Raw genomic sequence first — 12990 nt, forward strand, 5'->3', positions numbered from 1 at the left:
CGGGGAGGCTGGTACGGGTGTGACTGAATATGTGTGTGTGTGTGAATGTGTGTGACTGAATGTGTGTGTGACTGAATGTGCGTGTGTGACTGAATGTGCGTGTGTGACTGAATGTGTGTGTGACTGAATGTGTGTGTGACTGAATGTGTTTGTGAGAATGTGTGTGTGTGAGAATGTGTGTGTGTGAGAATGTGTGTGTGTGAGAATGTGTGTGTGTGAGAATGTGTGTGTGTGAGAATGTGTGTGAGTGTGAATGTGTGAATGTGTGTGTGAATGTGTGTGAGTGAATGTGTGTGTCAGAATGTGTGTGTGTGTGTGAGTGAATGTGTGTGACTGAATGTGTGTGTGTGTGAATGTGTGTGTGAGTGAATGTGTGTATGAATGTGTGTGTGAGTGCGTGTGAGAGTCTGTTATGGACCAGGGTTTAGGCAACCCCAAAGTGTATCATGGAGTTCACCTGACCCACAACATTTAATAGATTGTGGTAATGGGGAGCACACGGGCCTACTTTACAGGTGTAATACAACAGAAATCTACAGTAATTTCAAATTAAAACAATGTTTATTTAGGAAACCAGTTAACACTTTATAAACCCACAGTAAACATCTGAACAACTATCAACACCAATAAATCCCCAAAAAATACAGTACTCTAAAAGTAACTCTTAATCTTTCCTTGCAACATCCAGAATACAAAAAGAAACCTTTTTACAGAAATACATCAGGTTTAACTTCTCTACAGAAACAGGTATTATTTTTAAATCACCAAAGGATCTGGAGCAGTCTTTAGATTGCAGAGAGAGAGACTAATGCACCTTCTTGCTGTGACTGCAGCTATCCCGCTCTCAAAAACGAAACTAAAACTGACCCTGTAGCAGACAGCCCAAAGCGAAAGTAAAAGCAGACAGACAGCCCTGCTCCACCCAGTCTCTGACATCACTGCAGTAATAAACACCCATTTCTTAAAGGTACATCCACTACAGCTATTTTATAAACACCCATTTCTTAAAGGTACTCTCACATGACACCTCCCCCCAAGAAATGAAAATAATCTATCAACTTCAAGATGGTTTCATTTTTCACCTTTTCACTTTCCTTTAAGAAATATGGACAGTGAATATACATTTCTTTTTTAACAAAACAAAACACGCAAACATTTAATAATAACATAGTCCATTTTAGTTCTTCTTCCTACAACTGGACTCCTTCTTCATTGACAGTCTCTTTGAAGAAGAAGGTCTCCGCACGATCCATCCATTTCTCTACGTCTCGGCATTTCTCTTTAAAGTCAGATACTTTAGTTCTATCCGATCACAGAGTCCCTTGTAATTCTCCAACACAGAAGCAGTGGTAACACAGCCTTCAGGCCGTAAAATGCCTTTGACACTCCGCTGTCCACTGGAATTTGTTACGCTGCTTGAGCAAGTCTGTCAGTGGAGCGACCACACTGCTAACATTCGGTACAGATTTCCGGTAAAATCACTCATGCCAAGAAATCGCATTATTTCCCGTCGTGTCGAGGGTATCGGAAACTCCCCAATAACTTTTGTTTTCACATCCCGTGGGACCATTCGACCCTCTCCGATTGTACGGCCAAGGAAAATGACTTGGGCTTTTCCAAATTCACTTTTGGCTAGGTTTATCACCAAACCCGCCTCCTGAAGTCGATCGAATAACTCCATCAGATGTTTTAAATGTTCTTTACATGTCTGGCTGAAAATTACCAGACCGTCGATGTGTACCGCACAATTGGGTAATCCTGAAACAACTTTGTTAGTTAACCGTTGAAATGTGGCTGGGGCGTTTTTCATGCCAAATGGCATAACTTTGAATTGGTATATACCATCTGGAGTCACTAAAGCTGAAATCCCGTTCGCCCTTTCGGACAAAGGTACCTGCCAGTAACCTTTAAGTAAATCCAGTTTAGAAATAAAAGCTAATTGTCCCACTTTCTCAATGCAATCCTCCAAATGTGGGATAGGATAAGAGTCCGTTCTTGTAACTGCATTAACCTTTCTATAGTCCACACACAACCGTTGGGTACCGTCTGGTTTAGGTACCATCACTATGGGTGAGCTCCATTGGCTGCAACCCACTCCAATTATGCCATTTTTAAGCATACTCTCAATCTCTTTGTTAACCTGTGCCAATTTTAAAGGGTTAAGTCTATATGGGTGTTGTTTGATTGGAACAGCATTTCCAACATCTACATCGTGTGTAGCAATTTTAGTACTTCCCAATTTATCTCCACAAACTTGCCCATGTGATATCAATAACTCTTTCAGGTCAGTCCGTTTTTCCTCTGGAAGGTAACTCAACAGTTTATCCCAATTTTTAAGAACATCCTCATTTTCCAATTTAATTTGAGGTATGTCAAATTCAAAGTCATCTGGATTTGGTTTGTCACTTTGAGTTAGAATCATTAGAACCTCCTTTTTCTCTCCTTCCCTTTCAAAGTACCTTTTAAGCATATTCACATGACACACTTGGTGAGTTTTCCTTCTACCTGGCGTTCGTTCTACATAATTCACCTCACTTAATTTCCTTTCAATCTGATAAGGTCCACAAAACTTTGCTTTTAAAGGCTCAACTACCACTGGTAACAATACTAAAACTTTATCTCCACTGGCAAAACTACAAACTTCTTGTCCACTATTAATTTCGTCACATGTTGTGCAATTTCTAAATGCTGTCTGGCCAATTCACCTGCTCTATTTAATCGTTCCCTAAAATTTGTAGGTTCCGATTTCTCACTCACCATTTTTTCCTCAATCAGTTTAAGTGGTCCTCTTACCTCATGACCAAAAATTAGTTCAAAAGGACTGAATTTGTTGACTGAATTGGTGCAACTCTAATTGCAAACAGTAAGAATGGAATTCCTTTATCCCAATCCTCTGGATAATCTTGACAATAAGCCCTCAACATTGTCTTTAATGTCTGATGCCACCTTTTTAATGCTCCCTGCGATTCTGGGTGGTACGCAGTTGATTTAAATTGTTTTATTCCTAAGCTATTCATTACTTCTTTGAATAACCTCAAAGTTCAATTTGATCCTTGATCCGATTGTATTTCTGTGGGTAGTCCATATCTGGTAAAGAATTGAAGTAACTCCTCCACAATCTTTTTAGCTGTAATATTACGTACTGGAATGGCCTCTGGAAACCTAGTAGACACATCCATTACAGTCTAAAGATATTGATTCCCACTTTTTGTTTTAGGAAGCAGTCCAAGTAATCAATTAGGACCCTTGTAAAAGGTTCCTCAAATGCTGGAATGGGTATTAAGGGCGCTGGTTTTATCACTACTTGAAGTTTCCCTATCACTTGACATGTGTGACATGATTGACAAAATTTAACTACATCTTTATGTCGTCCAGGCCAATAAAAATGTTTTTGAATTTTAGCTTGAGTTTTCCTTATTCCCAAATGACCTCCCACTGGTAGCTCATGTGCAACTCGCAACACTCCCTTTCTATACTCTACCGGCAATACTACTTGATGAACATCTGCCCACTTTTCATCGCCTGCATATGTAAAGGTCCCCATTTTCTCATCAAGACATCACTTTTACGGTAATAACACTCTGGTATACACTCAGATTCCTCTTCCGTGTATGCTTTCTGATTCATCCGTTTTATTTCTATATCTTTCTGTTGTAACTCCGCCAATTGTGACTCCTTTACCTGCTCTTTCTGGTACACATGAGTAAACTTTACCCACACAACTAAATTATTTAAAGAGATCTGGCACCTCCTTATCAATCACCTCTTGATCAGACTGTACACTCTTTTGCACGTCCTTCGTTTTCACCTTTACCACTTTAACAAACCTCACTGTCTTATCCTGTTTTACCACATCAGCCTTCCCAGTGCTTTTCTTCAACCACCAACACTGTGACTTTACATGGCCTAGTTTATTACAGTGAAAACATTTGAAACTTTTCATTTCGTTTCCACCCTCCTGGATTTCTTTTTAAATCTGAGGGACACTCTCTTTATTATCTCCCATCAGATCACCCTTACCTTTACCACTTGAGTATTTCTCATGTCCCCAGTTTCTAACCCTCACCGGCTGAAACTGATGTCGGAGACCAAGCTTTGATTTATGAACTAATTCATAATCATCTGCCATTTCTGCTGCTAATCTCACAGTTTTAACCCTCTGCTCTTCCACATGAGTTCTCACGACATCAGGAATTGAATTTTTAAACTCCTCCAAAAGTATAATTTCTCTGAAAGCTTCACACATTTAGTCTATTTTCAAAGCCCTTATCCACCTATCATAATTACTCTGTTTGATCCTTTCAAACTCCATGTATGTTTGACCAGGTTCTTGCCTTAAATTTCTAAACCTTTGTCTGTAGGCTTCAGGCACTAGTTCATATGCACCCAAGGTGATTTTTTTCACCTCCTCATACGTCCCAGAAATCTCCTCCAGTAGTGATGCAAACACCTCACTAACCCTACCTACCAGCTTTGTTTGAATCAGTAATACCCACATGTCCGGTGGCCATTTCATTTGTTTAGCCATCTTCTCAAATGAAATGAAAAAGGCTTCTACCCCCTTCTCATCAAACCTTGGCAATGCTTGGACATATTTAAATAGATCCCCACCAAGCCTTCGACTATGGTGCTCTTTCTCACTATCCTCATCACTATCCTCCAACTGTGCGTTTCCCTTTATGTCCGCCAATTTTAACCTACTGTCATGTTTCATGGCCATTTTCTGAAGTTCAAACTCTCGCTCTTTTTCCCTTTTCTCTCTCTCTTTTTCCCATTCCTCTTTTTTTCCCCTTTCTTCTCTCTCTTTTTCTTCTTCCCTGATCTGTACCTCCCTTTCTCTTTCTTTTTGTTCTGCTAGGGCTATTCTTTCTTTGTTTCTTTCTTCTCTTTCTTTTTCTCACATTGCATATTCAAGCTGCTTTAATTATTTTTCATGTTCAAGTTGCTTAATCTGCAACTGGATCTTTGCCATTTCCAATGAGTCAGACTGTATCTCAGGCAATTTTAAATGCTCAGCTACCATGGTAAGTACCTCTCCTTTTCGTATTCTGTCAGGTGATGTTAACCGCAATGTTTTTGCCAAATCTAAAAGCCTGTTTTTAGTTCGTAAGGTACTGCATGTGACTGTCTCCACCCCCAAAAACTTCAGAGCCTCTGAAAGAGCCATTGTCCACAACACACTCCCTACTTAAAGTGGAATACCACACCCTTAATATTATCACCCCTCACTGTCTTTATGTTCACTAAGCCAATCCAATAGATAGACTTTTATCCCGGACGAGCCCCCAATTTGTTATGGGCCAGGGTTTAGAGAACCCCAAAGTATATCATAGAGTTCACCTGACCCACAACCTTTAATAGATTGTGGTTCTGGGGAGCACACAGGCCTACCTTACAGGTGTAGTGCAACAGAGAGCTAAAGTACTTTTAAATTAAAACAATGTTTATTTATGAAACCAGTTAACACTTTATAAATCTACAGTAAACATCTTAAAAAAATTTTTTATCGAGTACCCAATCTTTGCTGCCGAGATGAAATGAAAATGAAAATGGCTTATTGTCACAAGTAGGCTTCAAATGAAGTTACTGTGAAAAGCCCCTAGTCGCCACATTCCGGCGCCTGTTTGGGGAGGCTGGTACGGGAATAAACTGTGCTGCTGGCCTGCCTTGGTCTGCTTTCAAAGCCAGCGATTTAGCCCTGTGCTAAACAGCCCCTGTTGTGCCCTTGTCAGAATGTGGGGTTTTTAAAACCACTCCCTCAGTACTCACCCTCTGAAAGTGCAGCACTCCCTCAGTACTGACCCTCTGACAGTGCGGCACTCCCTCAGTACTGACCCTCTGACTGTGCAGCACTTCCTCAGTACTGACCCTCTGACAGTGCGGCACTCCCTCAGTACTGACCCTCTGACAGTGCAGCACTGCCTCAGTACTGACCCTCTGACAGTGCAGCACTCCCTCAGCACTGATGCTCTGACAGTGTAGCACTCCCTCAGTACTGACTCTCTGACTGTGCAGCACTCCCTCAGTACTGACCCTCTGACAGTGCAGCACTCTCAGTACTGACCCTCTGACAGTGCAGCACTCCCTCAGTACTGACCCTCTGACAGTGTAGCACTGCCTCAGTACTGACCCCCTGACAGTGCAGCACACCCTCAGCACTGATGCTCTGACAGTGTAGCACTCCCTCAGTACTGACTCTCTGACTGTGCAGCACTCCCTCAGTACTGACCCTCTGACAGTGCGGCACTCCCTCAGTACTAACCCTCTGACAGTGCAGCACTCCCTCAGTGCTGACCCTCTGACAGTGCAGCACTCCCTCAGTACTGACCCTCTGACAGTGCAGCACTCCCTCAGTACTGACCCTCTGACAATGCGGCACTCCCTCAGTACTGACCCTCTGACAGTGCGGCACTCCCTCAGTACTGACCCTCTGACAGTGCAGCACTCCCTCAGCACTGACCCTCTGACAGTGCAGCACTCCCTCAGTACTGACCCTCTGACAGTGCGGCACTCCCTCAGTACTGACCCTCTGACAGTGCAGCACTCTCAGTACTGACCCTCTGACAGTGCAGCACTCCCTCAGCGCTGACCCTCTGACAGTGCAGCGCTCCCTCAGCGCTGACCCTCTGACAGTGCAGCACTCCCTCAGTACTGACCCTCTGACAGTGCAGCACTCTCAGTACTGACCCTCTGACAGTGCAGCACTCCCTCAGCGCTGACCCTCTGACAGTGCAGCGCTCCCTCAGCGCTGACCCTCTGACAATGCAGCACTCCCTCAGCGCTGACCCTCTGACAGTGCGGCACTCCCTCAGTACTGACCCTCTGACAGTGCAGCACTCTCAGTACTGACCCTCTGACAGTGCAACACTCTCAGTACTGACCCTCTGACTGTGCAGCACTCCCTCAGTACTGACTCTGTGAGTCCCATCTGGTTCACTAATGCCCTCTGAAAGTGCAAACTGTACAGTTCAGTGGGTTGGGCAATAACTGCTGGTGCAGCCAGGAATGCGCGAGTCACGTGAATGCGCGAAAACTCTCTTCTGCAGGATAAATAGTTGTTTCCTTGCCAAGTTCCCTGATGAAGCTGCAACATGTTTTGTTTTGTTTCGAGCTACAGTAAAGTGTGTGACACTGAAAACATGCAATACCCTCAAAATAAATTGCCGGTGGGTGGCATGTGGCGCAGTGGTTAGCACTGGGACTGCGGTGCAGTGGTTAGCACTGGGACTGCGGCGCTGAGGACCCAGGTATGATCCCGGCTCTGGGTTACTGTCTGTCTCGAGATTGCACATTCTCCCCGTGTCTGCGTGGGTTTCGCCCCCACAACCCAAAGATGTGCAGGCTAGGTGGATTAGCCACACTAAATTGCCCCTTAATTGGAAAAAATAATTGGGTACTCTGAAGTTATATTTTTTTTAAATCGTCAGTCGAAAGGTGTGACCAGTTGCAGTTGCATGAATTTGGCAAGCAAATGGTGTTCCGTACTGCCACATTGATGGTTCTCAAATTGGCCGCAGTGCTGATCATGCGAGTGCCAGATGTACCAATCAAAAGCGGAGAAGACCATAAGACATAGGAGCAGAATTAGGCCACTCGGCCCATCGAGTGCTCCGCCATTCACTCATGGCTGATATTTTCTCATCCCCATTCTCCTGCCTTCTCCCCATAACCATTGATCCCTTATTGATCAAGAACCTATCTATCTCTGTCTTAAAGACTGATGCACTAACAATTACGAATGTAATCGAGGCTTTATTACACAGAGATGTGTGGCCTCCTACAGCAGCTTCCGAAATGGCTGCAGTTCGGAGAGCACACACATTTATGCTCCGCCTACTGGGCGGAGCCTGTAGGCAGGGATCTACCCCCGTACCTGTAGTACAGGGGCCTTACCGTAATACCCATATATACAATATAATACAACAGTGGTGACTACCATAAAGACAGTAAGAAGTCTTACAACACCAGGTTAAAGTCCAACAGGTTTGTTTCAAATCACTAGCTTCCGGAGCACTGCTCCTTCCTCAGGTGAATGAAGAGGTATGTTCCAGAAACATATATATATATAGACAGATTAAAAGTTGCCAGACAATGCTTGGAATGCGAGCATTAGCAGGTGATTAAATCTTTACAGATCCAGAGATGGGGTAACCCCAGGTTAAAGAGGTGTGAATTGTGTCAAGCCAGGACAGTTGGTAGGATTTCGCAGGCCAGATGGTGGGGGGTGAATGTAATGTGACATGAATCCCAGGTCCCGGTTGAGGCCGCACTCATGTGTGCGGAACTTGGCTATAAGCTTCTGCTCGGCGATTCTGCGTTGTCGCGCGTCCTGAAGGCCGCCTTGGAGAACGCTTACCCGGAGATCAGAGGCTGAATGCCCTTGACTGCTGAAGTGTTCCCCGACTGGAAGGGAACATTCCTGCCTGGTGATTGTCGCACGATGTCCGTTCATTCGTTGTCGCAGCGTCTGCATGGTCTCGCCAATGTACCACGCTTCGGGACATCCTTTCCTGCAGCGTATGAGGTAGACAACGTTGGCCGAGTCGCACGAGTATGTACCGCGTACCTGGTGGGTGGTGTTCTCACGTGTAATGGTGGTATCCATGTCGATGATCTGGCACGTCTTGCAGAGATTGCCATGGCAGGGTTGTGTGGTGTCGTGGTCACTGTTCTGAAGACTGGGTAGTTTGCTGCAAACAATGGTTTGTTTTAGGTTGCGCGGTTGTTTGAAGGCAAGTAGTGGGGGGGTGGGGATGACCTTGGCAAGATGTTCATCTTCATCGATGACTTGTTAAAGGCTGTGAAGAAGATGTCGTAGTTTCTCCGCTTCGGGAAAGTACTGGACGACGAAGGGTATTCTGTCGGTTGTGACCCATGTTTGTCTTCTGAGGAGGTCGGTGCGGTTTTTTGCTGTGGCGCGTTGGAACTGTCGATCGATGAGTCGAGCGCCATATCCCGTTCGTACGAGGGCATCTTTCAACGTCTGTAGATGTCTGTTACGCTCCTCCTCGTCTGAGCAGATCCTGTGTTTACGGAGAGCTTGTCCATAGGGGATGGCTTCTTTAATGTGTTTAGGGTGGAAGCTGGAGAAGTGGAGCATCGTGAGGTTATCCGTGGGTTTGCGGTAAAGCGAAGTGCTGAGGTGACCGTCCTTGATGGAGATGAGTGTGTCCAAGAATGCAACTGATTTTGGAGAGTAGTCCATGGTGAGTCTGATAGTTGGATGGAACTTATTGGTGTCATCGTGGAGTCGTTTCAGTGATTCTTCGCCGTGGGTCCAAAGGAAAAAAATGTCATCGATGTATCTGGTGTATAACGTCGGTTGAAGGTCCTGTGCGGTGAGTAGGTCCTGTTCAAACTTGTGCATGAAGATGTTGGCGTATTGGGGTGCGAATTTGGTCCCCATGGCTGTTCCGTGCGTCTGGATGAAGAACTTGTTGTCGAAGGTGAAGACGTTGTGATCCAGAATGAAGCGGATGAGTTGCAGAATTGCGTCTGGAGATTGGCAGTTGTCGGTGTTGAGTACTGAGGCAGTTGCAGCAATGCCGTCGTCATGGGGGATGCTGGTATAGAGTGCCGAGACGTCCATTGTGACGAGGAATGTTCCTGGTTCAACTGGTCCATGGGTGCTGAGTTTCTGTAGGAAGTCCGTCGTGTCGCGACAGAAGCTGGGCGTACCTTGTACGATGGGTTTCAAGATGCCCTCGATGTAGCCAGAGAGGTTCTCACAAGAGGGTCCCATTGCCTGAAACGATAGGACGGCCTGGTGTGTTGGCCTTGTGTATTTTCGGGAGGCAGTAGAGATCTCCAATGCGGGTGTACGTGGGATGAGAGCACGTAGGGTGCTCTGAAGGTCTGGATCCAAGGTCTTGATCAGTCTGTTGAGTTGGCGGATGTGTTCCTTGGTCGGATCTGCGGGTAAATGTCTGTAGTGTTCTGGGTTGTTCAGTTGTCGGTATACCTCTTTGCAGTAGTCCGTTCTGTTCAGTACGACAGTGGCCCCTCCTTTGTCTGCTGGTTTGATGGTGATGTTGCGGTTGGTCTTGAGAGCGTGGATGGCATTGCGTTGTGCTTGGGCGACATTCGGGGCTGTCTTGTGAATGCGACTGATGAATCTGGCATTGACGCGACTCCTGACGGCTTGAGCATACATGTCGAGTCGAGGGCAGCGGCCTTCCGGAAGGGTCCAATTCGATTCTTTCCTCTTCGGTTGCCGTACCGCAGATCTCTCGGTCTGCTGTTCCGGTTCACAAAGACACTCGGTGATTTGTCCTCCACAGCCTTCTGAGGCAAAGAGTTCCACAGATTCACCACCCTCTGGCTGAAGAAATTCCTGCTCATCTCTGTTTTAAAGGACCGTCCCTTTAGTCTGAGATTGTGTCCTCCAGTTCTAATTTTTCCTGCAAGTGGAAACATCCTCTCCACATCCACTCTATCCAGGCCACGCAGTACCCTGTAAGTTTCAATAAGATTCCCCCTCATCCTTCCGAACTGCAAGTACAGACCCAGAGTCCTCAACCGTTCCTCATACGACAAGTTCTTCATTCCCGGGATCATTCTTGTGAACCTCCTCTGGACCCTTTCCAAGGCCAGCACATCCTTCCTTAGATACGGGCCCTAAACTGCTCCCAGTACTCCAAATGGGGTCTGACCAGAGCCTTACACAGCCTCAGAAGTACATCCCTGGTCTTGTATTCGAGCCCTCTCGACATGAATACATTGCATTTGCCTTCCTAGCTGCCGACTGAACCTGCACGTTAACCTGAAGAGAATCGTCAACAAGGACTCCCAAGTCCCTTTGCGCTCCTGATATTCCTAAGCATTTCACCATTTAGAAAATAGTCTATGCCTCCTTCCAAAGTGCATAACCTGCATTGCCCACTCTCCTAGCCTGTCCAAATCCTTCTGCAGCCCCCTGCTTCCTCAATACTACCTGTCACTTTGCAGAGGGACTAATGCTGGTGCTTATTTTGCATCTGTTTGCTGCAAAAAAAGATACTATAGGGCAAACCCAGGAGTCCCGTACCGGCCTCCCCGAACAGGCGCCAGAATGTGGCAACTAGGGGCTTTTCACAGTAACTTCATTGAAGCCTACTTGTGACAATAAGCGATTTTCATTTCATTTTCATTTCAATTTTCAAAACTTTCGCAACAATTCATCCCGGAAGGGAAAGGGGGAAGCTGACATTTCAGCAGGTTTAAATCATAGAATTTACAGTGGCAGAATGAGGCCCATCGAGTCTGCACCGGCCCTTGGAAAGAGCACCCCACTAAAGCCCACGCCTCCACCCTATCCCCGTAACCCAGTAATCCCACCTAACCTTTTTGGACACTAAGGGACAATTTTTATCATGGCCAATCCACCTAACCTGCACATCTTTGGACTGTGGAAGGAAACCGGAGCACCCGGAGGAAACCCACGCAGACACGGGGAGAACGTGCAGACTCCGCACAGGCAGTGACCCAAGCCGGGAATCGAACCTGGGAACCCTGGAGCTGTGAAGCAACTGTGCTAACCACTGTGCTACCGTGCTGCCCTGTTAACTCTGATTGACCAAGGCGTTGCCTTGCTGGGTGTCATTCAGTTATTGAGCCGCACTTGTTGAACAACCCTGTGCGCACTGACAGCTACACTGACCATCAACTTAAGGTTAATAATCGAGGTCCAAACGTGACTCATTTTTACTTGTCAGTAGCGACATGCAGTCAAACACGTTCGTGTTGTGCAAACAAAAGGGATCTGCTCAAGCCTTTCCACCTTTGTTGATTTATCTGGGAGGGTATTATCCACGAGCACGGGGAGCCTATAGTTCCCCGTTGCTTTCTCCATGGCAACGCCTCGGCAAATCAGAGTCAACTTGCCAACCAATCAGTGACCCTTTCCTCCTGTCGTATAAATGCTTGAGATGTTTTTAGGGCAGCACGGTAGCATAGCGGTTAGCACAATTGCTTCACAGCTCCAGGTTTGATTCCCGACTTGGGTCACTGTCTGTGCGGAGCCTGCACATCCTCCCCGTGTGTGCGTGGGTTTCCTCCGGGTGCTCCGGTTTCCTCCCACAGTCCAAAGATGTGCAGGTTAGGTGAATTGGCCATGATAAATTGCCCTTAGTGTCCAAAATTGCCCTTAGTGTTGGGTTGGGTTGCTGGTTTGTGGATGTGGGGTGGGCTTGGGTGGGGTGCTCTTTCCAAGGGCCGGTGCGGACTCGGTGGGCCGGGTGGCCTCCTTCCGCACTGGAAATTCTATGTTTTGAAATTGAGCATTCTTGTGTTTGTCCTGGTGAGTGAAGAATGAAAAGCTTCAGCAACATGGCTCCTTCTTTAGCAATATCCCAAAATATATCTTTGCCTTGTTTTACATTCTCGTTGGATTTTGAGTGACAGCATCGAGGCTCTTAAGCCAATCGTATTTGACGACAGTTTTTTTTAATGCCCCCTGATATTGACCCAAAGGGCGAAATTCTCCGTAATCGCGCAAATCAGTCGGGCATCGCGCCGCCCCAAAGGTGCGGAATCCTCCGCATCTTGGGGGGCCGAGCCCCAACCTTGAGGGGCTAGGCCCGCGCCGGACTGATTTCCGCCCCGCCAGCTGGCGGAAGTGCCCCGCTGGCGCGGAAATGACATTGCCGGGCGGCGCATGTGCGGGAGCGTTAGCGGCCGCTCACGGCATCCCCGCGCATGCGCTGTGGAGGGAGTCTCTTCCGCCTCTGCCATGGTGGAGACCGTGGCGAAGGCGGAAGGAAAAGAGTGCCCCCACGGCACAGGCCCGCCCGTGGATCGGTGGGCCCCGATCACGGGCCAGGCCACCGTGGGGCACCCCCCAAGGCCAGATCGCCCCGCGCCCCCCCCAGGACCCTCTGGAGCCCGCCTGCGCCGCCTTGTCCCACCGGTAAGATAGGTGGTTTAATCCACGCCGGCGGGACGGGCATTCTAGTAGCGGGACTTCGGCCTATCCGGGCCGGAGAATCGTGGTGTGGGGGGGCCCGCCAACCT

The sequence above is a fragment of the Scyliorhinus torazame genome, chromosome 5, assembly GCF_047496885.1.
Source record: "Scyliorhinus torazame isolate Kashiwa2021f chromosome 5, sScyTor2.1, whole genome shotgun sequence".
Classification (NCBI taxonomy): domain Eukaryota; kingdom Metazoa; phylum Chordata; class Chondrichthyes; order Carcharhiniformes; family Scyliorhinidae; genus Scyliorhinus; species Scyliorhinus torazame.